Below are 25628 nucleotides of genomic sequence, written 5' to 3'. Positions count from 1 at the left end.
GAATTAACATTTAAAAAGCAACTATTAGTTTTAAATATTTTTACATTGGATTGGATATTTGTATATTGTATACAAATTATGTATATTGATACAAATTAGAGATTGATTTTGTTAGAAAATACTATATATACATATATTTCTAATTTTGTTCAAGGTATTGTACCTATATAGTTCATTTAACAATGTAATGCAAATTTCTAGTCCTTGAAAGTTATTATTACCAACTAATTAGGATATAAAGAAATGCAAGTTAGTAATTAGTCATTACAATCAAACTTGTAAGTCATATTAGGTATGTTTTTAAGGTCAAACAGAAATATATTTTATATGGACAGGTCATCTTCAAATATTTCAGAGAGCTACAAATGGCATTTAAGTATTTTAATAACATAGATTCTTATTTTTTCTTTATGACACTGAGACATGTCTGCCCCTGGCAGCACCAATCTACTTCAGAGTAGATGATGGGCACCAAAGAAACTCCATATGGAGTTTACTTTCTTTGTGGCAAAAGTTAGCCACTGGGCAAGAAAGCACCCTTACCTCGACTACTAACAGTGTGCTGTCCAAATGGACAAAAGGACACAAAAGAAAGGACTGCCAAACCTTGCAAAGACAAGGTAGGATAGCCCTTCAGAAAATCATGCTTCACAGATAAGTCTGTCAGATATGCTAGACTGGTAGGCCAAAGATGGATGCCCCAATGTTGCAGAGGAACCTAGGGTGACTGTCCAGGAAGCCAGCTGTTTCTGTCATTTCTCACATTTTTGGAAAATCACTTCCTGCTTACTCAGTAAATATTATTTCCTTCTTGGATCTCTAAGGGAGCTGAAGACTAGATAGTCATAGTTTTCCTTATTAACAAATTCAGAAAAGAAACTCATTAAACAGGTATAAAGTGTATAAATTTGAAAGACATCAAAAGAAAGTTTTTGGTTGGCAGTACAAGGATAGATAGTGAATTAGGTACAACACTTTGGATTCACCAAAACAGGATAAACAATGGAATATTTTCTCTGAATTTGTCAAATGTTTATGGACTGGACACTGTTAATATAATTCTTGACTGTATATACTTATTGTACTTAGTGTATATAGTTTTTCTTATATTAGTTATAACCTTTTATTATTTTAGACAAAAAAGGGGAAAGGTGATATATTGTGTACCCTAATAAAATGTGTCTGAAGATTAGAGAACAGAACCAGCCACTAGATTAAACATAGAGGCCAGGCAGTGGTGGCACACACCTTTAATCTTAGTACTTGGCAGGCAGAGATCAGTCTAGATCTCTGTGAGTTCAAAGCCACCCTGGACTACATGAGATTGACTCAGTCTAGGAGAGAAACAGAGCCAGGCAGTGGTGGCACACACCTTTAATCCCAATCACTCGCCTTTAATCCCAGCACTTGAGAGCTCATGCCTTTGCTTGGAAAGGACACATGCCTTTAATCCCAGGAAGTGATGACTGGGCAGAGAAAGGTATATAAGGCATAAGGAGACAAGAAATAAAGACAGGAAGCTCATTTGTCTAGATGCCTATCGACTGAGGTTTTTTCAGGCTGAGGAGTTGGTGAGGTAAGAGGTGGTGGCTGTGGCTTGTTCCTTTGTCTCTTTGATCTGTCAGTATTTATCCCCAATATCTAGTTCAGGGATTTTTATTAAAAGACCTATTAGAATTCGTGTTGCACTAAAATTTTTCAGTAATTGAAGGGTTGTTTCATTTTCCAATCAATATCAACTCCAACATCACTTTTAGGTACTGAAAAACTACCAAGTCTTAATTTTTTTGTAAAATTTTAAATAAAAACGGGTAAATTATTTATTTTTTCTAACACTACAATCTATACAATTTTAAAAAATGGGCATCATCATTGACTAGTCAATGTGTAAAAAAAATGTATAAAGTAGAATTGGAGATTGTGTTTATTATTCTAATTTAAAACAACTAGACCCAATGCAGACAAAATAAACATGAATATTTGTAGAAGCTATTTAGTTTTTCTTTTTCAAGTGCTATATACTTCAATTTCTTTGTTCTAATCCAGTCCATAACTGCTTTTGTGGGTCCATTGTCTTCAGGGGTAACTCTCAATTCTATCTTTCTGGATTTTAAAAAGCTATGGAGCATATTATATGAAATGCTATGAAGTTAAGAGTAATTAATAATGATTATTATGCATTAATTAATAAATCCATTGCAATTACTTATAACAGCAAATTAAAAAGTGACCATGTTACTAGATCAGTGAAAGGTCAAGTAAATCCCTTATGTTTTTGGAGAATGAGTGTGTGAGTGGTACTTATTGATACTTATGAGTGTCTCAGCCAGTGATACTTTTTCATGTGTCTTCTGAAGTGCTGTTGGTTGGTCTTTGATCTTTTTGGGGGGGCCCATCACCCAGCTCCCAAAAAATTCACACACAGAGGCTTATTCTTAATTATGAATGGCCAGCCTTAGCTTGGCTTATTTCTTGCCAGCTTTCCTTAACTTAAATTATCCCATCTACCCTTTGCCTCTGGGCTTTTCCCGTTCTCTTACTTCTGTAAATCTTACTTCTTACTCCATGGCTTGCAGTGTAGCTGGGTGGCTAGTGCCTGGAGTCCTCATCCTTCTCTGGCTCCTAATTCCTAACCCTCTCCTCCCACTTTTCTCCTTTTATATCTTCTCTCTGCCTGCCAGCCCCACCTATCCTTTTTCCTGCCTTCTATTGGCCGTTCTGTTCTTTATTGGGCAATCAGGTGTTTTAGACAGGCACAGTAACACAGTTTCACAGAGTTAAACAAATGCAACATAAACAAAAGTAACATACCTTAAAATAATATTCTACTACACTGAACTGACAAAATATTTTCCCATCATTTTGGTGTTGACAAGTGTCCCATACCCCTAGAATCATTTAGAAGCCACTCACTGACTCTACTTAGTGATCTATTTTTCTGTGAGTTAAATAAATAAATAAATAAATAAATAAATAAATAAATAAATGAGGGCCTGTGTCACACAATACACACCTGACTTACATTACTATGACACATCACTTTATAGTCCTTCAGTTTTCCAATAAAACTGTCTTCTTAATCATACTTTATCATTTTTAATAAAACAAAGACAAAACAAAAACCCACTGCACATAGATCGAGTCCTAAAGAAAATCCAGTAAGATGCCCTGAAAATCCAGTAAGATGGATATAGAGCAGGCTTTGACCAAGCTACTGCTAAGAAACACAGACATCTGGAATTTGACTAAAAGTACTACCATGAATATGATGTCAATTTATATCTTTTCTAAGACAAGGCACAGAAAGATGAGAAGAGAACTTAATGTCCGGCCAACTGGAAGTCAGAATGCTGCATCTCAATCCCAGATGCCTGTGGAATGACTTTTGTAAGAGGCTTCCGTCTTAGAAACTATGCACAGGATTTTGTTCTAATTATTAGCTTCCAAACATCTTGATTTGGGATCCCTTTCCAGGTAGTGTGAAGTACAGGAGATGGACTCATCCTATTTGGCTAAACACAGTACTGAGAATCAGGAGAGGAAATCCTAGCACTTCTTAAAAATCTTTTGTCAATAAACTGGTCATAGTGAAAGCTAAAATCCTTAGCAAAGAGAAAACCAAAGGAAATAATATCGCAGGTACTTTATAGAAATGAATGATTATTGCTGTATCTGAGAAAATATTTTAACAAGTAAGCAGAGTCAAGAAATAATGAGGGATAAACATGCAGTTAAAATGCTATAGAGCTGCCCTTGCATGTGAGGTTCTGGGTTTGATTCACCGTGTTGCAGGGGAAACTTACTTAGGCATCTTGTCCAAGGTGACTGCAACTTCATTGTTAAAACAATGTCTTGAACCCTGGCTAAGGTTTCAAATGGCAGAAAAAAATTATGGCATAAATAATGAAGCAACAGGAGAGAAGAAGACATAAAAAAAAAAAGACATAAAAAACAGGATGACCAGTGAAAGTGCAAAGAAAAAGGAAGAGAAGTTGAGTCTCTGTCTTTCAGTGGGGGGAGTCCATTTTGAAATAAAAAAGAAAAGTCCAGCGAGGGAGGAAACATGGTCATAACTGGGTACAAAGCTTCAAATGTACATGTTAACTGCATCTCAACATAAGATCAGCTAGAAATTCATGTCCAGACTTAATGGCACATTTTTCTGTTGTAATCTTCTTTTCCCCAACATAACATTTTCCCACAGAGGGCTATGATGGTGTCCATGGCTCATGCTGTGGCAGAGGGCTGTGTTGATGTCTGTGGTCTGTGCTGCCACCAGAGGTCCATGGTAGGTGCTGACGCCAGAGACCATGTGGATGTCCGCAGTCAGTGCTCCCACTGACTGTAAAGGGCAAGGAAGCTACTTTTGCATCTTATGGATGACTAAAGACTCACAGTGGAGAAAGAGGGACACAGAAGGCTTCTGTGACAACCTCTGCTGCAGAGCTTATATTCAGTATTCTATGGAGTGTGAGGACCATCTCTGGCCAAAATGAAGGGAGGATATATAAAAAAAATTCATAAGCAGCTCACTCTAAATAGAAATGTTTCTATTAATCAACTTTAAACATGTCTGTAAAATCAGAGCAATAAATTTAAATCATAGTATGTTAAAGCAGAAAATGTCTTTCAGGTAATGTCACACACATGAATACTCTACTTACTGAATGTTAATTCTATTTTACTGACATATGATCATGAAATGATTGCCTTCAGTCTACCACCTCCCCCATATGTTGATTGGATTTCACTGGATTTCCTCCTAAGGACCAATATAATTCAAGATATTGGTCTAACATTTTAATTATAAGTAAACACAGTATTTCCTGTAATAAAATTAGAAGCAACCTGGAGTCATCTCTGTCCTTCACACTAAGCCATACAAGGACTTTGGTAGGGCTTCAGGTAGTTTCAAAACTGTGTTGAAACTAATTAAAATGGGTTTATTCTCAAGATATCTATCTGAGGCAAACATGTTCAGAGAATATCTGTTAGTTGTCTATAAACAACCCTCAGGGAAACTCTTCCACTCTGGTTTCTTTTTTTTTTTGTTGTTGTTGCTGTTGTTTGTTTGTTTGTTTTAATTACACACATGGTAGGAAATGAAAGAAAAAGAAAAATCTTTGGAAGTGTGTCTTAGTTTGCATTCTGTTGCTATGATAAGACACTGACCAAGTGCAACCTGGGGAGAGAAGAATCTAGCTCATCTCACAAGTTACAGTCTGCCATGGAGGAAAGCCAAAGTGGGAATTCAGATAGGAGCTTGAAGCAGAAACTGAAACAGAGACCATGGTGGAGTGCTGCTTACTGGCCTCTTCTCTCACAGTCATCTGCCTTTCTTACACAGCCCAGGCCCACTTGCTAGGGATGGTACTGCCCACAGTGGACTAAGCCCTACTCTATTAATGAGCAATCCAAAAAATGCCCACAGACACGCCTGTGGCCAATCCTGTAAGGACATTATTCAACTGAGGTTGCCTCTTCCCAAGTGTGTCAAGTTGACAACCAAGATTAGCCATCACATGGTGTTGTGACAAACACTGTTATAAAATTAAAAGGCTTTGTAGTTGGATCGTCTTTTCTCAAGATGGTTTAATTTTAAAATTAAATATCTTTCAGCTTACCTCTGCCTCACATGACCATTTAGCAGTGTTTGGACACTCTTTAGCCAACTGTCCTAAGTCACACATTTTGTAATATTTCAAGAGATGGAATCAAAATTTGCGTTGTTCTTGGGGATATATTGATTTTAGTAATAAAAAACTGGAAAATGAGCCGGGGGGTGGTGGTGGCGCATGCCTTTAATCCCAGCACTTGGGAGGCAGAGCCAGGCGGATCTCTGTGAGTTCGAGGCCAGCCTGGACTACCAAGTGAGTCCCAGGAAAGGCGCAAAGCTACACAGAGAAACCCTGTCTCGAAAAACCAAAAAAAAAAAAAAAAAAAAAAAAAAAACTGGAAAATGTTTTAAATTAAACCAGCAGCCATAACCTCAGTTAGTGAATGCAATAGGAATGCAAAAGACAGTAGGAATCCCTAAATTCTTCAAATCTGCAAATGGTCCCAGGGTCCCAAATAACACCCAAACCCCTGTGTGATTGTTTTTGCCGATGGTTCACATGTGTGCTGACTAGTTGATGCACTCGTTCTGCGTAGTCCCTTTGTGTTTAACACCTACTCTGAGAGAAACACTATATATAACTAATTGCTCATATTTAACTGTATCATTTAAAGTTTTCCAGGTGTATACACCCGTGACTCCATCACCAGTCAAAACAACACATGTCACCCACAATTCCCTTGTCCTGGAAATTCCTGCCAACACCCTCTCCCTGCTACTGACCTACCTTTTGTTACTACAGATTAGTCTGAATTTCCTATAACATTACAAAATGGTTTTACTCCCCCACCCTTTATTCCTGGTCTGTTATTTTTTACAAAACACAAGTATGCTGAGAACTTAGATGTTGTAAAATGCAATAATGTATTCTTTTGTATTGCTAAGCAATATTCCATTGTTAAACTATACTAAAATTTATTTATTGTCCTGTTGATGAGCTAATCCTAAATTTTAGAGCCCTCTGAGCTGTGCAAACTTGGACTTATGTGGGTGTCCAGTTATTGTGCATTGTGTATTGGTGAAATTATTAAGGCCACTCCACGTAGTTAAAAGGAGATTTATTTAATGGCGTAACTTACAAATTAAGGGATAGGTAGGTCGCAGGGTCTGGGGAAGGTGTATCGCAGTCCAGCGGTGTTCTCTGGAGCTCTGCTTGGCCCACCTCCACCGTCCAGGGTCCCGGAACCGAGAGAGAGCGCTGGCCGATCCAGATCTCGGGTCTCCAGGCGCCTCCCTTGGCCCCGCTTTGTAGGCGTGACAGTTGCCGAAGTCTCAATGGGTTTGGAACTTCCAGATCAAAGCTGGAATGGCTACCCACTACAATTTTGTCTCTGTGTTTTTCTAAGACTAGTTAGCTGTTACTGTTCAAAGATGTACTTATGTTTCACATAATGCTTTAAATTTTCAAGGCTTGCAAGCAATTGCATTTTCCCCTCTTAATTTATGTATCTCCATATATTAAAATAATTGATCACTCAATTAGTAATCATAAACTATTTGGTGGTCTGAGTGGTCAAATTATGAAAAGTATCTGACCTGAACTCTTTCAGAATAATTACAAATTCTTTCTGGTTTCATCTTTTTTCCTTTCTTGATATTGAATATCTGTTTATTTGAGAAAACTATCAAAGCTAGACACTTAAAACTTTTAAAAAATAAAATTAAATATAGTTTATATCTATAACTACATTAAGAGGAAAAAATACATTTACATGGAGGAAAATGTTTGTTTTCTTTTCTCATTTTGAGTTATTCTTAAAAGTTATGACTGACTTTTTTAATTGGAAAAATATGGTGATGTTATTCTTTTAATTGAAAAATATAGGAGCAAGATGGGGCAGAGTTCCAGTTTTACTATAGGAAAATGCTCATATTTCACAGGTATGCCATTATTAATGCCCAACTTCATTGTCATTTTTCATTCAGAACTCCCACTGGGAATACTACATGAGAAAGAAATAGAGGATGGGACCAGATTATTATAATTCACAAGACTAATTATGACTTTGAGTTTTCCTGAATAAGCTAATTCTTTCTGTACCCTGGGATCGGTAAGCATGAGAGCATTCTTACAAGGGCTTTGCTGAGTTTACCATGGCCTGTATTTATAAATAAATTTGGTGATATCAAACAACATTTCAGTTCTATGTTTTCTTTGGGGTTTGCTTCTAAAAATTATTCTAAGAAGAGGGAGGGACAGGAGAGGCTAATGTGGGGGCAAATACTAGCAAAGTACAAAGATATGTATGAAAATGTCATAGTGAAACCCATTGTTCTGTGTGATACTGAAACAATTAATTTAAAAATCTGGTGCCACAGGTATATTTTAACTAAATAATAATAAAAAGGCACACACGAATCACGCACTACGGGTCTAAACTCATAGGTTTGAAATAAGCTGTTTATTCTTATCGATGTCACTGGAACAAGACTAAAGTGGACCGTGGGAAAGCAAGGATGACAGAGAACTTGAGAGGACAGTGGGCAGACAGGAGTGGACGGAAGCTGGCAGGACACTGTTGCTTGATCTCCATGTTTATTTGTGGAGAGCCTTGGGCGTGACATACAATGATTAGATGACCTCTGATGACTTGAAATCCGTTTTAGATGTGGGTCTGATCAACCTCACGAATGCTGATTGCAAGGCTTCCTGTGATGACACCATTAGCCAGTTCCTCCAGGAGCCTCTCCATTCAGGCACTCATTGCAATCCACCGGAAAGGGTTTTCTTGGTGCATTAAATAATTTCCATTGGTGAGGTTTCTTGTTTTTCAGTCTACCTCTGGTTTTATGCTTACATTTTGTTCCAAGAGAAAAACTAAGCAATAATAGACACGTGTGCCTTTTGCAAAGATTCAGGCCCCAACCAATATAGCAATAAATTACACAAGGTCAAAACTCCTTTTCACATGCCTCTAATATTGATGCATTTTATGAGGTAGAAGAGCAAACACTGACCTCCTCTAGTAGAGATACACAAAACTAGTAATTACACCTAGTTGTTGAAAAATCATTATGAAGTTGTATGACAAAAAAAAAATGGGTATTAACTGGGAGGAGAGATTCTACCCACCAAGCCATGTGGGAAGCTTAATGGGCTCTGGAAAACAAGCCACCCTATAAAACTTTCTAACACAGCTATGTCACCATGATGAGGGGCACACTTTCTCTTTTATATGACAAAACATTGTATACTGAATGTAATACAGTAGGCTTGTGTGCAAGACACATATAATCACTACTATTTTCTGTTGACTTTTCTAGCTTAAGTCATCATTTTCTCTATTATCAATTTACCTAATATGTTAGCAAGAATGTGCTTTATTGTCACTTAGTGCTTGCCAGGTGGCCCTTGATTATGATTAAATAGACACGTAAGCTCACTAGCCGTTCTTATGTGGAATCGTCTATTGCTACAATAAATATTACTGGATATCTTATATGACCTAGCTATAGAAAATAGTATTTAATATTGAGGGTAAAGGCTAACAGGGCTTTACTTCTACTGTACCACACTTCCCTGTGTTATAAAGCACATCTGTGAAATATGCATGCCTCTACAGAAGTTACTCTTCTCAAAACATGCAATGCTCACTCTGCTCTTACACATACCTGACATCCACTGAATCCAAGAAGATTTTGTTCCCTTACTGTAAAGTATGACTGTTGTGGGCCCCTTAACGAACTCCACCACCATGAATGAACCCTGATCAGAACAGCGAGTACAGCTACATGGAGGCTTATATCAGCAATGCCACTTAACACATTCAAAGAACCTGGAAGTTCTGACACAAAGTGACATACCTGAGCACAGAGTTGGATGAAGCTCTCTGCAGCTGGCTTCTTGTACCAACACAGGGAGTTGTGCCCAGTGAACACAGAAGCTCAGTGTTCTGGGTCCTCAAGGTGTGAGGCTCTTTCCGAAGTCTTCATGTTCAGCATATCTTATTGACATAGCATAATGGCTTCTGTAGCCACCAAAGAAGCCTGTGAGGTCGGAGCTTCCAGGCCAATCCTTTGAAGAACTTCCTGTTGCTTCCTCCCACCCACAGTCCTGTATCAGGCTCTACATCACCACCGGAACAAAAGAACAATAAGACTGTGTTTGGGGCATCTCCTATGGCTGGTTTCAGTTAAAAATGTAACTTTCTCCACGATGATGACTGGAGGTACTAAACTTTCAAACTATTTTAGTAATTTAGGGCTGGAAAAGAATCGTTCCAGTTACAAATGCTATTATACCATGGTCAGTGGAAACAAATGGCAAATATACCCGTGTTGAACATTTCTCTACACACATGTCCACGTGTTCATATAAAGTATAGAACCATCATAGCATGTACCAAGTACTCTATGTAGCTGTAGTTATCACTTACATATCGTAGATCCTTCTCAATTATAAACATATAATCTCCTTTTATGAAAATTAGTGTTTGAGACAGTAAGTACATGTCTAGGTATAATATATTGCATTTTTGTTAATAAATAATTATTGTATTCTAAATATTTTAGTAAACAAACATTTTCTCTCAATAATTTCATGGCCTTTGTATAACCCAACATAGTTCATATCTCCTAGTGTTCTCAACAGACACAACTGTTATTAAATCTTTTGCTATATTGAAAGTTATCTATTTTTACTGTTGCTTTTGCTCGTTCGTTTGCTTTGCTTTTAGAAACAAGATTTCCCTGTAGAGACCAGACCAGTGTGGTACTCATTGAATAGCCAGCTTGGGCCTTAAGCTCACAATCTTCCCGCCTCTGCCTACTGGATGCTGGCATTGTAAGTATGAGCTACCACACCTAGTGTTGTTCAGATTTTAAAGAAGGGGTGTTTCCTATTAGAAACAATAATTTTTGCTAATCTCAAGCACATATTTTAGCTTAGTGTATTGTGTATTAGTAATACTTAGTGTATTAGTATACATGCATTGTTCTCATTAGTATTAATTAACTATTATTCTTAAAGAGTAGAATTGTCCATGTGGGCAGTTGAGATTTTATTAGTGTTGCCAAGTACTTTAGGTTCTTAAATATTCATTTAATTATTTGTAATATACCAAAGTTGGTTAAAAGTTCTTCTGAAACAATTGTCAGCCTTGTTTTATAAAACCTGTTTCAAAAATGAGTCTAGCACAGTGAAAGAAATGCTTTTAATGGAGAGATGAAAAAGGGGGAGGGGGAACTCAGAGGGAGAAAAATGTCAAGTGAATTGATACGATTTGTTAAATTAAATATGGATTCATAGAACTCATATTCATGTATTTATACAATATATTCATACTGACATTGAAAATACATTTTGAAAATATCCAAATAGAAGTTCTATATCCATGAAGACATTTTTAATCTTTAAAAAGTAAAAGTTATCCACATAATAGAATTTTATGACTTTTCTGCTAACTACTCTACATTTCAAGTTTTTTGACAGGAAAACACAACAAATCTGAATCCATAAAAGTTCTAAAGGAAATTATATCCAATGTTGCTACTTTCAGGAATGTTTATACTTATGCTGCTAGTTTACATTGCCAATGAATATAACATACATTCTTTTGTTTTAAATTCATATCCAGGTCATTGAATATTAGTCCATTACATTTACAGCTCCATGCAGCCATTCTGCTGGGTCACTAAACGGTTTAAACTTAGCAGATCAAATGTTAGTAAAACCAAGTCTTAATTTTTGTCAGTTGTGAAATATGGTACAGAGAAAATGAACTAGTTCTTGAGAGTTGGAAAGGTACGATTTTTTAAAAGCCTCCACAAATTCCTGTATCACAAAGACACAAGTTATGCCTTCAGCCCTACTTGAACGATTAGCATCTGTGGATGACAATGCATTTTCTAAATGGTACAGCACCTAAAGTGAAGAGTTTGGATCAGAAAATGCATATGATATGATTTGCACGGAAGTCAACTTAATCTGAAAATTAAAAGTGTTTAGATATGAATCCCGAGTTGTTTAGGATTACTTTGTCACAAAGCCTATTAATATTTGTGGATTCTCCTCCAGTCTTGTGTATTTCATATTTGTGTAAGCTTTTTGTTCCTGTCTTTGCAAGGAGTGTGTTTTATTGCTTTCACAAAAATTCAGTCATAGCTCAAGTTATTTTAACAAATGATTATTTTTTTCTCTGTTTAAAAAAAATGGTTTTAAGATCAAGATTTTACATCACAGAGAAAATGGAGGAAAATTGAGAGAATCCTTTCGTTTCCTTTTGTAGCCTGCTACTGATGATGAAAAACAAGAGAACAAATGTAATTGGTAAAATAAACCCCATGGGAAGTTTCAAGCATCTCGAACAGAGGAATATTCCTAGTTGTAAATAGCTCAATTTTATTTCTAGAACCTAAAATATGCGTTGCTACCACCCCACCCCAATCTTGCTTCCATTTCAACACTTCGGCCTTAACAGAATAAACAAGTGATTGTCAGAAAAGAAAACCCAGCCAAGGTTTGGGGTCTGCTGCCACCGGCTTCTGTCTTGCACAATGCCATGCCAATAGCTACTGGTAAGGAGAAATAAAGAGAGGTCCACCACTGTGGGGTGTAGAAGCAAAGGGCCAGAGGGGCATCACTTCAATCCCTGGCCTCTGCTTCCCCCTCACTCTGCATCGCCAGAAAAGAGATGCTCTTCATTCACAAAACAGAACAAGAAAAGCTCTGTAATTATTTTTGGCTCAGCTCCATTGAAATTCATTCTCATGGACGCATCTCTGTTTCAGATTAAAACAATGCTTACAATATTCATTCTCTGCTCTTGCTTGCTTTCCTTTTTCAGTATTCCTGCACACCACCCATCCCCAAACAACCCACCCACCCCCCATTTTCCTCTTGTAGTCTTTATTTTTCAATGGTTTTCTCTCTTTCTTCCTCTCTCTCCCCCTCTCGCCCATCTCTCTGTCTCTGTCTCTGTCACTCTCTCTCACACTTTCTTGCCTGTCTCGCTGTCTCTCTGTCTCTTTCTCCCCCCTCTCTCGCCTGTCTCTCTTTCTCTGTCTCTCCATCTCTCCCTGTCTCTGTCTCTCTCTGTCTCTCTGTCTCTGTCTCTCTCTCACACTCACTCTCTCTGCCTTTTACAATGTGTTTTTCTCTATCATGCTAAATAAAGTTGGACTTAGAGGCTGCTAACAATGATGCTTCTCAGTGCCTACTGAAGACCTCCATGTTTATTGTCAACGGGACAGTCTGCCTACCCTACCAGCCTTGAAAGTTCCCCCCATCTGATACCCCTGCATGCTTCAGGATAGTTGGTCTGTGACATGATACTTTGAAACAAAAGCAAAACCAAAAAACCCCAAACACAGCAACAACAACAGAAATCAATCATTCCTCATGCATCCTATTAATAAAATTAGAAAGAATTTGCTTTCCTCTATCTCTCTCTCATCTACATCTAAGTCACACAAGATTGATAAAGTCTTTATTACCAATAGTAGGTGGCAGTTATTAACTCCTAGCAACAAAACCTTCAAAATCACTATTTTTAAAGCAGAATTCCATGACGTAGTTGTAAGGATTAAATCTATTTTTTCTATCATTAACTTTAACTCTTTTTCCTCCTCTTGAGATAAAGACTTTTGTCTCTTTGTTGTTAGGAGAAAATAATTTCAGCAAATATAGTTTGTGCATCTGGACTTAATAAAGTTATCTGTTATGAAATGTTGTCTTGTCTCTCATCTCTCCTGAAACAGTGAGTTCTTTAGACTCCTCGGATGAGGCAAAGATTTTACTTGAAATGACTTATACTTTGTCGAATTCTGATTTCCCAGGTTTTTCAATTCTTAGTGACTGGAGGCACAATTTGCTGATAAACCTTTTATTAAAAGAGGTGGATCTCATACCTACTTTCACCATCATTAATTTTTTTAGTTTTGCTGTTTCTCACTCTCTAATTGCAATAATTAATTTGTGTTCATTTCAGATTCTCAGCACCATCACCCATGAAGTGTGCGCTCCTGTGAACAGTGGCTGTTTTGGGTGGATACTGGGTTCACTTGTAAGGAAGCTTTACCCTTCTACACCAGCTTGACAAATGGAACAGAATCCTGACAGCTGCCCAGATGTGAAATGTCTCTGGGCTTTCCTATCTGTCTAATAACATGAAAGCAATGTGTGGCTGTATATTTAGAAGAGTTTGGGAATCTATTTCTGAGACTCCATAACAACCCTATCACTGGGCTCCACTTGGTTTACCAAATAAAGTGTGTAGGGGGTGTAATCCCTCTCACACACACTGCTGTTAATTACACTGTAAACATTTAATACACATTCTTTCTTTCCTTTGCCCTTTTCAAAAGGAAAGGTGGTAATTTATATGTACTCTGCCTCTTTCTTCTCATTGTTTTATGTCTTATCTTTCTGGATTTCTTTCATTTCAGCAGAATGGAGGTGGACATGTTTGGGAAGACAAAAATATTTACCCAGTTCATTTTTTCACATAAAGAAACGGCCCAGGCACCTTCTACTTTGTCTTATGGCCTTTGTTAAGCCACTAATGTGAAAGCTGTGCTTTAATTACCACAGCACTGTAAAGGAAATGCAGTAGGAACACATAGCCCTTGAACGTTAGCCAAATGAAAGCAGGTTTAACAGCAAGAATGGCCATGTTTGGGATCCATATGCATGCTCAACTCACACATTCAGGCAATGCAATAAAGCAGGGAAAAAACAGCTGATACACAAAAGGGACCGTCTAGACAGGGCCCCATCAGTCTGGCTAAATTTGGTGCTGGCATTCCCAATGGGATTGTAATATAATTGTTCTGGTGTCTGCGTTCATTCCCCGTCAAACACCATTCCAAAAACACATCCTTCTCCCCCCAACACTTCTTCTTCCACAAATATGAAACCCAAACTGCAATGCTAGAGAGGGCATTAGAAGGCCCAAGCCCAAGAGAACATCACAATTCAGCAGAATTGTACCGTTTAAATTAATTGTTTCTTTTAATCCTCGTGTTAGTTAACTCCAATACAATTAATTTCACTGAATTTTAATAATTTAAGATCATAGAAAAAAATTTAAATGCAAATATAAACAACCTTAAAATATTGAGCATCATAGACAAAAGCAAACAGGCCTTCTGTTCCTTTGTACTCATTAACCTCTGTTATAAAATTTAACAGAAATCAGAGATGTAAAAGTATAGAGATGGACATGGATCATAAATTCTAATGAGGACAAGGCTAATGAAAACAGTGTTAAGCAAAAGCATTGAAAATGCCAATTGTGTATTTTTTTTTCTTTCTTGAGTTTAAAGTCACAGTATTTTCTCTCTAAACATTGTATGAAAGTTTCATTTCTATTAATTTGTGAATGAATGACTCTGTGTCTTTGGCTTTTAAAAAGAGAAATCAACAATATTCATCTACTTGTTTGTAATAGCTACCAATTAATATTTCTAAATATTCTAGTTTAAGGCCTCAAGAAAAATGAAAATCATTACTTAAAGAATAAAATAAAATGCACATCATTAAAATGAATAATGCATAGATTATTGATAAAAATATTCATAATATAAAAACTTCCACAACACTGAAATTAAAACTGTGAGATTCCACCACAGCCCTTAGGAAAACACAGATTTGAGGACTGTATCTTAACCTAACTACACACATTTCTTTTCATTTCTGTTTCAACGTGTCACCGATGGACACTGTTATGAGGTTTACATTAACTAGGAAACCTATTTTTCAAAACTATTTTTTTTTAATACCCAGAAAAATTATCTTGGTAAAGAAGCTGGACTGTTGAGTAGTTTTGTACTCCTGAGAGCGGGTCTGGATTTGCATTTCTGATTTGAGGCTTAAATAACCCTTTCCTGGTGCTGTGAACAGAGTTATCTCCAACCTTTCTAGCAGCTTGGAGACATCAGATTAGGATACCAAGTACACTAAGCAAGTGTGCCAACCCCATCAGGAACCACTCCAACCTGGAGAAAAATCAAGACAATGCTTCAGGATCTAGACCCTGGCTTTATCCAACAGGAGGAAGCCGAGAGGCCAACATCCTCACCAAAACCTGACACAGGCAAGAAATAGTGCAAGGCACAAGGCCTCAACACACACAAAGACAGAACACAAACCCCATGGAAATCACAGCTACAGTAGCCCAGACATACCCAACAAGAGTTAGAAATGGTCTAAATCCTCCTGTGAAATAGAAAGGTGAAATGTATGATTAAGAGACTGTATCTTTCCATTTTTTTTTTATTTTAAAAATCCACGAATAGTGACGTTGGATTTTTCCCTTCTTCATACAAAATTCTCATTCTGCATCTGTACATGGACACTAGAAGTATGGTAATTAACAAAGTCAACAACACAATATTTTAACAGAATATCCACCTGCAGCCGGTTCTTTGCTTATAATTGTTTTATTATTCACTTTATTTTTTGAACACGCTCTGCTGGGAAGTGAAAGAAAGGCATACTGTAGGCCTCTCTGAGATGAAACACTGTAGCAAAATCGGAGTTTTATACTTGGTTTTCAAACTATTGAATAATATCCTATGAGACCTCTTAGGTCTTAACTGGATTAAAATGAATATATTTGTGCTCCAGCTCTTCAGTTAACTAATGTGCATGTGAATTGACACTGCAAGGGAGCCACACTGAGCCTGGATGCAGGGGACAGGCTGGGTGTAGCTGTGTGAAGGAGTGTGCAGGCCAGTGCGGGCAGCCTCTGACGAACGACAAAAATGAAAAGGAGCAGGCCTTGGGGTCTAGTGTATTTTGTCGGGGCCACAAGAGCAGCTGAGCGGAGAGATGGGGGGAGGGGGAAGGGTAGTGGTAGGAGGAGGGTGGAGAATGGGGTGTGGTGTGTGTGTGTGTGTGTGTGTGTGTGTGTGTGTGTGTGTGTGTGTTGGCTCTGAGGTTTTAGCTATGGCTGAGCTTGGGGTTTTTTTTTGTTTAGTTGTTTCCCAGCATAAAGAGCACAGAGTTTCAGACTCAGAGTGGAGTACTTGCAAAGGGAATGTCATCCCAGCTTCTCTTTCTGGTCCTTCCCTGTGGTCGCTGCTCAGAACTGTGGCTGGGAAGAAGGAGTGGGGGGTGAGGCAAGAGACGGGGGTCTGTCTGCAGCTGCCCCTCTCACACTTGAATAAAAGAACTTTTTTTTTTCAGGGGTAGGGAAGCTGTGAATACCTTTCCCAATAAGAGATGAGGCATATTGAAAACTATATTAAATTACCCTGATTAACAATTTAGCCACGAACAGGGGAGCTTTGGGAGATCTCTATAGGCAGGACTGGGGGCTATTCATGCCAGCAGCTAAGAGGTCGAAAGGTTTCTGAAGTTCACAGGCTCAGAGCCTTTGTTATGCTAACAGACAATCTCAAATCAGCTGCCTAGTGGAGTGTGAAATATAAATGATTCCTTGAGAACGTCCAGTAAGTTGTCACTCTTGCTCTCCAAATACCAGGACAGGCTGCTAATTTTTAGCAGGCCCTTTTGCAACATTGCTGGCCCTAAATGAATGCCTTTGTAGTTCCAATCATCTTTTCAAGGGAGCTGTCCTATCATCATAGTCCAAATGCATCTCGGTTTTGACTATTAAATGAAAATCAGGGCTCAGCCGTGCTTGACTTTTCCAAGCAGCCGATGTTTGGGATGGGTGGAGGCCGCTCTCATGCACAAGAAGTTAGCACCCACTGCAGGAGGGCCAGGGCATTAATAACAGCCACAGCCAGGACTACCCCAACTCCAACCCCCACCTCCACCCCTGCTAGGAACAAAGCTCCTGGAGAGATTTACAGGGGGCTTCCCTCAGGCTGGACTACCTTTCTCTTTCAGCCACACCAACCCTTGTCTGATTTATGGACCCTCTGTCCAACAGGACGGCCGCTGACCTGTTAGCATCTGACTGGTCACTTTGAAGCAGCAACCTTAGGGATGAATATATTCATTCTTCAGGGCAGATGAGGCCAAGAGGAAGAAGACAAGGTGTATGTCCAGGCTGTGCCCTCAGTATCAGAAGCCCGTGGATATTGGGTTTTTTTTTTTTTCATTTTTCCCAAAAGGTTAAAAGCATGGCTATGATCTTGGGTGGAATATGAGTACGTCCAGAGAAATGTCTTAGCTCTTCAAGTTTGAAATCCCAAAGCTCTGATAGTAAGCAAAGCACCACCAATGCAAACCCCAAGTAAGCTCTGAGATTGATGATGAAAATATGTTAGGGAGAGTGTGGCCAGATCAAGTGAGCTAGGAGCAAAGGACATAGCCAATTGACAGAAATCAAGAAAACCCAGAAGAAAGGAAAGAGCATCTGCTGCTGGGCACCCATCTGCATCAGTCTGCACAGAGGGCTGATACCAACGACCTGACCCTTAACACTTTGGGGGACTATTTCTGACTTCATGTTCTCAACTTTTTGTTGAAACACTAAAAGGTCCTTAACATCTCTGCATTCTCCAAACAGGTCAAGCTTGATTTCTGAGGCAACAAATGGAAGAAAAACAAAACAAAACAAATGAATCGTATCTCCTAATATATTCTCCCAGTATGTTGGTAAACATAAGAACACGTGAGCGATAAATTGACCACATTCTCAGGTAGCTTTATAAAGAGCTCCATCCGTGCAGAAAACCTGAAGGCCTTGAGTGTCCCTCATCTCCTCGTTTTTCTAACTACAACAATTTCTAACTACTATTGCTGTAGAAACTAGTGTAAGCAAACACTGTTTTTTCTTCCAAAGTAACTAGGACTTAGGACCATATATTAACACATGAATTACAGAACAATATGAAAGGTCCTGTATCTTTCACCAGCTTAAAAATTATCTAGCTATAGATTTAACTGTTATTTTATAAAAAATAATCAGCATACAATATCCATTTGGAAAGAACCCTGAAATTTAATTCAGAGAATTTAGTCAATTGTTTCGGATTATTACTTACTGTTCAAATCCTTTTTTTATTTCAATTTTATAAACTTGTAGGTAACACTGTTTAGGAAAATTAGCTCAAGTTAGTAACATTAAGGAGTAAAAGTTCACAGTGTCTTCAGTTAAATATGTGAATTGGACAATAATTTGTTACTGGTCTGTTCATGCCCTTCTCATGGGGACATAGCAAACTTGTCCTCCTAATTCCGGGGACAGAAAACTGTGGACTTCTAAATATATAAAAAGGAGGCAATATTGATCAATAAAAGTTCAGCAGATGTGGTAATGTGCTTAAAGTCAACTTTTATTCCCTTTCTTTCTAAAAAAAGAAAAATCCTCAAATTAATATTAAACTGTAGAGTATCTACCTGCTGTTGACTCCTGCTGGACATTCAAAGGAGAAATACTCGCCCTGTGCTTTCCAAATTCTTGTTTTACCTCTTCCTTGTGTCCTCTCTTTTAACACATCAAAATAGGGGAGGAAGCGCTTTTGTGTTAAAACTGCAGAGAAAACACAGAGTACTTGGAGAGCAGTGGATGCCAGCTTCACCTTTGGGGCTTGGTTTGTTTTTTCCCCCTGCAGCGATTTGTCTTTTTCCTCTGGCTTTGCAGACCTTAAACTCTAGTCACTTGAAGAAAAGCAACGGTTGAAATGAAAAGTGGGGACAAACTGCATCAAACCTGAGTTTTGCTGGGAAATGAGCAGGATGAACATAGCGTGGGGACAGAGCCCCAGCATCTCTCCCTACACACAGAAATAAACAGAAAATTTACAAAGCTGCTCTTTTTGTTTACGCTTACCTAAATAGCTATGATCTAAGAGAAAGAGAATTCCTGTTTTAGAAAAGTTTCCAAGTTGCCGGGTCACTGTGGTGGGGGCATCTGAACGTGTGTGTTTGTGTGCATGCACGGGAGAGGATGTCTGGGGAGGAAAAAGACAGACGGGGGTAGAGGAAGGGCAGATAACTTTGCTGACATATTAATCCTTTAGATAGCAGCCAACGAATGGTCCAAATAGACATTTGTTTCCCTGAACAGGTTCTGTGCAGGTCTCTCACAAGCTGTGGCATATGCTTCATTTATATGTATATTTATTTAGAACGGTAGAGAATAATAGGTATAGTTTGTCTATAGTCATAGTTATTATTTAAAGTCCAAAGAGGTTACAACTTTCTTTCTACCCCAAACACAAATACAAAGGTCTTTTGAATCTGCCTCTGGCTTTATGTTGTGGGCCAATTAAAAATGAAGATAATATTCCAACTACTGAGCCTTAGTAGAAGGAAGAATGGTCTACAAGGCAGAGTGGTTCCAAGATGGCTGCCTCTCCTTTCTTTCCCCTCCCAACAGCCTGTTTTTCCACACAGAAATTAATGTGGTATTTTGTTTGGGAGCTACACTGCAGATCATTAGCAAATGAAGCAGCCTCTCCCTCCGAGGCACCAACCTCTGCCTGCAGTGTTCTCGGTGCCGAGGAGGTGTGGAGAGATTAAAATGCAAGCATTCAGATGCACTAGGTTTTTGCACAGTGACTGGACTCACACACATGTACACTTGAACGTATGAACACCACACACGGTTGCAAATAAAATCAAAGGCCCAATGCTGTCTCCGTTTTCAGGACAGACAGTAAAGCAGGGCCTGAACCTTTTCCCAAAGGTTAACAAAGGCACCATTCACGGCCTGTTTGATTTTTTAAAAAAGATATATCTTACTGATGACTCTCTCATTAAGCAGACTTCTGAAGTCTGGGGAGACAAGATTTCCATAAATTATCTCTCTATTCATCTCATGCTGGTACAAAATGCAAAGATAATTTTTTTGTTTTTCTTTTTTTTTTGTTTTTTGTTTTTTAAAGAGACATATGAAGCTGTGAAGCTTCTTGACAAACACACTAAAGGATTATGATCTTTAGGAATGACTATTGTTAATTATAATAAATACGTATTTTAATCATAAAATCCTACCAATAAAGCCAAATTTAAAATAATGTAGAGAATAAATAAAAATATAACTGGTGTTTGCTAGCAGGTCCCTCACAGCTTTGTAGACTAGAGTGCACTAGGCACAGAACAATGTGAATGGTTTAGTTCCTACAGGAAATATATTAAAAAAAAAAAAAAAAACCACAACCCTTTATCTAAAAGCCATCAGGGACAAGCACTCAATACAAGTTAACAAGCAGGGACTGATAAGATAACATTTATATGAGGTCAGAAGTCAAATGCCAGTCAAAGGCTTTTAACCTCTTGGGTCATAAACAGGAATAGTTAAAAGTGAGAGGTACTTATTTATCGGATTTTAAGGGTACCTGATCATTGCCAGAGAATCACCAATGATAAAACTAATTGGAATTTATAGAAAAAGGACTTTGTAGCTATTCAAAGAAAATTAACCTACAAACCCACAATTCTTCAATTGGCAGGAAGAAAAACAAACAAACAAAAAACCCTTGTTTCAGAGGAAAAAAAAAATCAACCCACTGATTTAAACAGATTTAATAACAACAACAAAAAACCTCTTCTATAAACAAATTATGACTACTATAAAGACTGACTAAAATATAGTAAAAGACACATTTTTAACAAATTCCGTATTAATATTCTTAATAGCCCCAAATTCCACAATTTGTTCCCTGTTTATTCCTTGTTCTTTTGCAAACCTTCAGACCTAATAAATCAGAATATAACGCCAGACTCACAATGCTCATATCCCCACAATGCCATCATTTACAAATTTAAAATTATAAATATTCTAATAGCAATTTTAAAACATCAGAAAATTGAAACTGCTTAATTAAATTTTTATCTCAATCTATCCAGACAAGCACATGTTTTCTTTTATTTCCTGCAGGAATATTTTTCTTTGTTTTGATCTCTCTCTCTCTCTGTCTCTCTCTCTCTCTCTCTCTCCCTCTTTAGGTTTACATTCCAAACTCCCAAGCAGTTCCCAGTCCCTGAGTCTACGCTCGCTCGTTTATATTTTCAAAGCACACCCCCCTGTTTTCTTTTGCAATAGAAAAAAGCAGATCTGGTTAGTCCTTTCTAGAGCGAGATGGAAGGACAGACGGTTGTCAGGCCCTCCAAGGCCCACTGTTTCTTTAAACAGAGTCCACAATACACTAGACGAACATTGTGGATTTAAAATGCTTTTAAATATTTATCACTAGTATTTTATCATCATATTCAAATGACACCTGGAGTGCACTCACCTTTATTGACAATCTCTGTTCTGAAAGTCCATTTGCTTCCTTAAAGCCCCCCAAGCAGAACAAGGACGACCCGTTTTCATTCAGTTAATGTTTAGTAAAAAACCAAGCAACCTTAATCAGCATGCTGATTGCATCGTCAACTAACAAATAATTTACCGCTCTGAGCATTGCATTCCATTAAAAGCTCATTAAATTTTCTGCTCTCCAATGGGAGGTTTAGCTTTTGAACTGCATGCTTTTGCTTCGAATGATCATTTATTCAATTTTTATAAAATGTGGTGTCCCCCCCCACCTCACTCCAAAGTGTAGGTGAGCATTTCAATACCTATAGACTGTCAACATGCAGAAACACAGCCCAGGGTTTGATAACATTCGATTTGATTTACAAAATCTTTTCAATAAAAACCCTGCACAATTGCTTGTACTTTCAGGACTTTGAAATACCTGAACTATATCTGTGGTCACATGTAACCCAAACACAGCTTCAAAAACATTAATATCTAATATAAAATTTCAAATCCTTTTTTTAAGTTTAAATTTTTCTTTCCCATGTCTTATCGCTATTGTATTTATTACGTTATCCTCATATATAATTGTTGTCTACTGCTTCAAAAGGGGGTGATGACACTACAAAGCTTTTTAATGACAAACTTTGGCAGGGTGGCCAGTTACCAAAGAAATCTACATTTTTCTGGGGTTTGCACATTTCCTACAGATCCCTTAGTCCTCTGAATTATTTTTATGCCCAGACTCATCAAGAAAAGGGTATATTTACTATTTTTAATTTAGGGAAATGTTGAAAATATTAGGCCACAAATTAACATGCATCTTTGGATTGCTAATTGTGCTCATTGCAAATTTGGGTCATTTTGCATGAGTGACTCTAATGTGGGGCTGAGATTGCCATGCAGCTCAGTGGATTCCTGATTCCCCTCGCTAATCCTGAACTCAGTGATTGTGTCAGGTGCAGGTCTGTATGCTCTAGCAGCTGGCTCATCCTCATCAATGCAAATAAGGCAACTCCTACAATCAGAACCTCGTGAGTGTGAGGCCTGATTGCTGAGGGCAGGCGCGAGCACGACACAGACTCTCACTTTCAAATCACGCTAAGTGACAAGACAACTGCAGTGTCCTCCCAGCTCAAAATCAACCTTTGGAAAACAAAACAAGAACGTGATGGCGGCCAAGAGGAGCGAAGCCCGGTGTTGGGCAAGTGAACTTGTTTAGAGGGGCTTTATTTAGATACCGATAGAATGCGAAGTGTGTTCCAACAAATAATTGTTTAGCTCCCCTTCCGGGCAGACTTTGTTTTCAGAGCTGCAGGGGTAAGCAAAGGTGAGGGAGACATGGGCCCTGTCTCCAAGAAACCCTATGGTTTGATTGCGGAAAACTGTAATGATTCAGATAATGGCAAAACTGTTATTAAGGAGCAGTCACTAAAATCTTCAATGAAAACCACAAAACCATACTTTCAAGGGAACTATTTATAGAGGGAATTACGGCAGAGAAGTTAAGAGCGAGGTTTTGGAGGCTTCGGGTTCAAATCCCAGTCTTGCTACTTACTCGATCAGGTTTCTTCACCCTTCTAAACTGTGGCATCACCAGCCCCCATACCTACTGCCCAGGGATCTTAGAGAATGAAATAGCATTACATAAGTAGCACACCACCTGCTTGACACCTAGTAAGTGCTCAGTAATGTCAGTTGTGATTATTATTTCCTCCTTCGCACCAAGAGAGGAGCAATACAGAAAAGACAGTGTGCCACTGTGTCAAAGACATTTATGTGGTCTTGCTCAAAATTCTCGTGTTGTGTGTAGCACTTACCCTGTGGACGAGAAAATACAGTGAATGCTAAAAAGCCCTGTGTCTCTCAGTGGTCTGGCCAGTCCTGGCAACTCAGAACATAAAGGAGAGAACACGAAATCCCTGTGTTTTCCCTTTTCTTCTTCTCCAAACAAGTGTGCAGACTTCCCTGCCCTCCAGCCCCACCCTCTTTATTTTACCGCCTGATCTATAAAAGGGATTAACAGCAGCATGCCGCTTTGGCATGGAGCAGATTCTGGATGAGGACCTGCCGATGGAGTTTAATGAACACAGTTTTCTAAGATTGTGAGTGCATATTTCTAGGTGCGTGCTGGGCTCCAGTGCTGGCCCTTGAGACAGATGAGCAGGCCTTTGATCAGGCGTCCATGCTGCTCCAGAACCCAGAAAGGGCTTAGAGAGGGAAGAAGTCTTCCCTTTTTCCTCATTCATAATTTGCACTCTGTAGATTCAGATTCCAGATAACTTCTCTTGGTCCCAAAAAAACATGGGGGTAACACCATTGCGAGGATAAAAAATACTTCTGGGCAGCAACAGATCTGCTTCCTGTCTACAGACAGGGTGGCTGGCATGGGAGTCTGTGGTTGGCATTTTTCCCCTTGAGAATAAGATGGAGGTAGTTAACCTTCCCGGGGGAGACTGGGCCTAGACAACACCATAGACACCATAGGAGTTACCAAACAATAAAACTGCTTCCTCTGCCAAACACAAAGAATGGTCTGTGGTTGGATACTAGCAAACCGTGAGCCATAGAAACAGGAAAGGGAAGAAGGGAAGGAAGAAGGAAAATTACGCTAAGAGAAAAGCACAAAATAAGATTTGTTTTCTCCCATCATTTGCCACAGAGACGGCAGCCATGCAGTCCTGTCTTGCTTTCTGCCAGTGCCAGGCAAGCAACGAAGAGGTGGAGAAGGGATTTTGATGTCATGCCAAGCAGGTCAGTGATGAGGCATGAGGTCTTCTGGAAATAGCAGAGATTTGAATACCTGGAATGTGGAGAGCCTCTGAAAGAAGGGGAGAAGTTTGATCTTTTGCCTTTCTGCTCAGGACCCTTCTCCTTCTCTTTCTAATAGGATTAACAGATATTTTCCTAAGTAGAAATCAAAATGTGTCAAATCATCTGAGACAGTCAATTTGCTCACAATGCCCACATTCCACAGTACACACGCAGCACTATTCAAAACCGGCTTCATTTCTAGACACACAAAGCAGCTGAGAGGTAAACATTTACCTTCATAGTCTTACCCACCTTTCAGACTGTTTCATTTTTCTCAGTGATCTTCCCTCCTCTTTCACTGCCCCCCCCCACAATCCCCACCCCAACTCAGCTGCAAAACGTCTAATACAAAAAGATGAGACTTCCTGGGAGGATTTGTTCTAGGCGGTCCTGATGATACAATGTGCATTCTCCTTCATCCTTGGGAACTCCCACGATGTGTTTGCACATCGTGCCTCATGGCCCAGTGGTCCTTACTCTGCATCACACGAAAATCCTCCTGGAACACCTGCAAAGGTCCCCTCTACCTTTCTTCCCATCTCACCCCAGTTACGGAACTCTTCCCCCACCCCACCCCACCCCTGCACTTTTTTGTTATTGCTATCATTGCTATTATCATCTTCTCCACAAGCAGGACCTCTTCAACCTCTCTTGGGGTTGCCTTACTTTGTGCTACCTTAACTGCCTATCCCCCCAGCTCCTTTTGAATAATACAGACCAGAGTCACCTCGGGACAATAAATGGAAGTAGTTAGAGTAGGGTTTCAACTTCACATGCCTGGCATTCCCTAAAAAAATTACATGTGTTTTCATCCCTTCCCACCTTTCTTGAGACTCCATAAGATAGCACCAATTAGATGGTCTGATATAAACACCAACAATAACCAGTGGTGTGTCTTATTTTTAATATTTGAATAGTAGATAATTAACAAGCAGAATAAAGTCCAGATTCCATTTCTTTTTCTTCTCTCTTGCCATAATATGGAATCTGGATGTCCCCTAGGGTGGGCACTACTGGAAGTGATAGAACTTTTGAAGGCGGGAGGTTTTAAGAGGCAATTGTGAGGACCACAGTTTCTTCCCCTTTCTTTCCCT

General features: G+C 38.8%; 1 long non-coding RNA gene across 1 annotated transcript in view; it reads right to left on the bottom strand.

Moving 5' to 3' along the window:
- The window catches only part of LOC128113755 (uncharacterized), a 43757-nt gene extending 21723 nt beyond the window's left edge, over positions 1–22034 (bottom strand). Inside the window, exon 1 of the long non-coding RNA XR_008219628.1 lies at positions 21716–22034. This is a non-coding gene — a long non-coding RNA (uncharacterized LOC128113755). The remainder of the gene's footprint in view (positions 1–21715) is intronic.
- Positions 22035–25628: the final 3594 nt, after the last annotated feature.

This window comes from Peromyscus californicus, unplaced genomic scaffold (genome assembly GCF_007827085.1).
Source record: "Peromyscus californicus insignis strain IS unplaced genomic scaffold, ASM782708v3 Scaffold_18__1_contigs__length_77618521, whole genome shotgun sequence".
NCBI lineage: Eukaryota > Metazoa > Chordata > Mammalia > Rodentia > Cricetidae > Peromyscus > Peromyscus californicus.
This window is presented reverse-complemented; position numbering and strand designations above follow the sequence as displayed.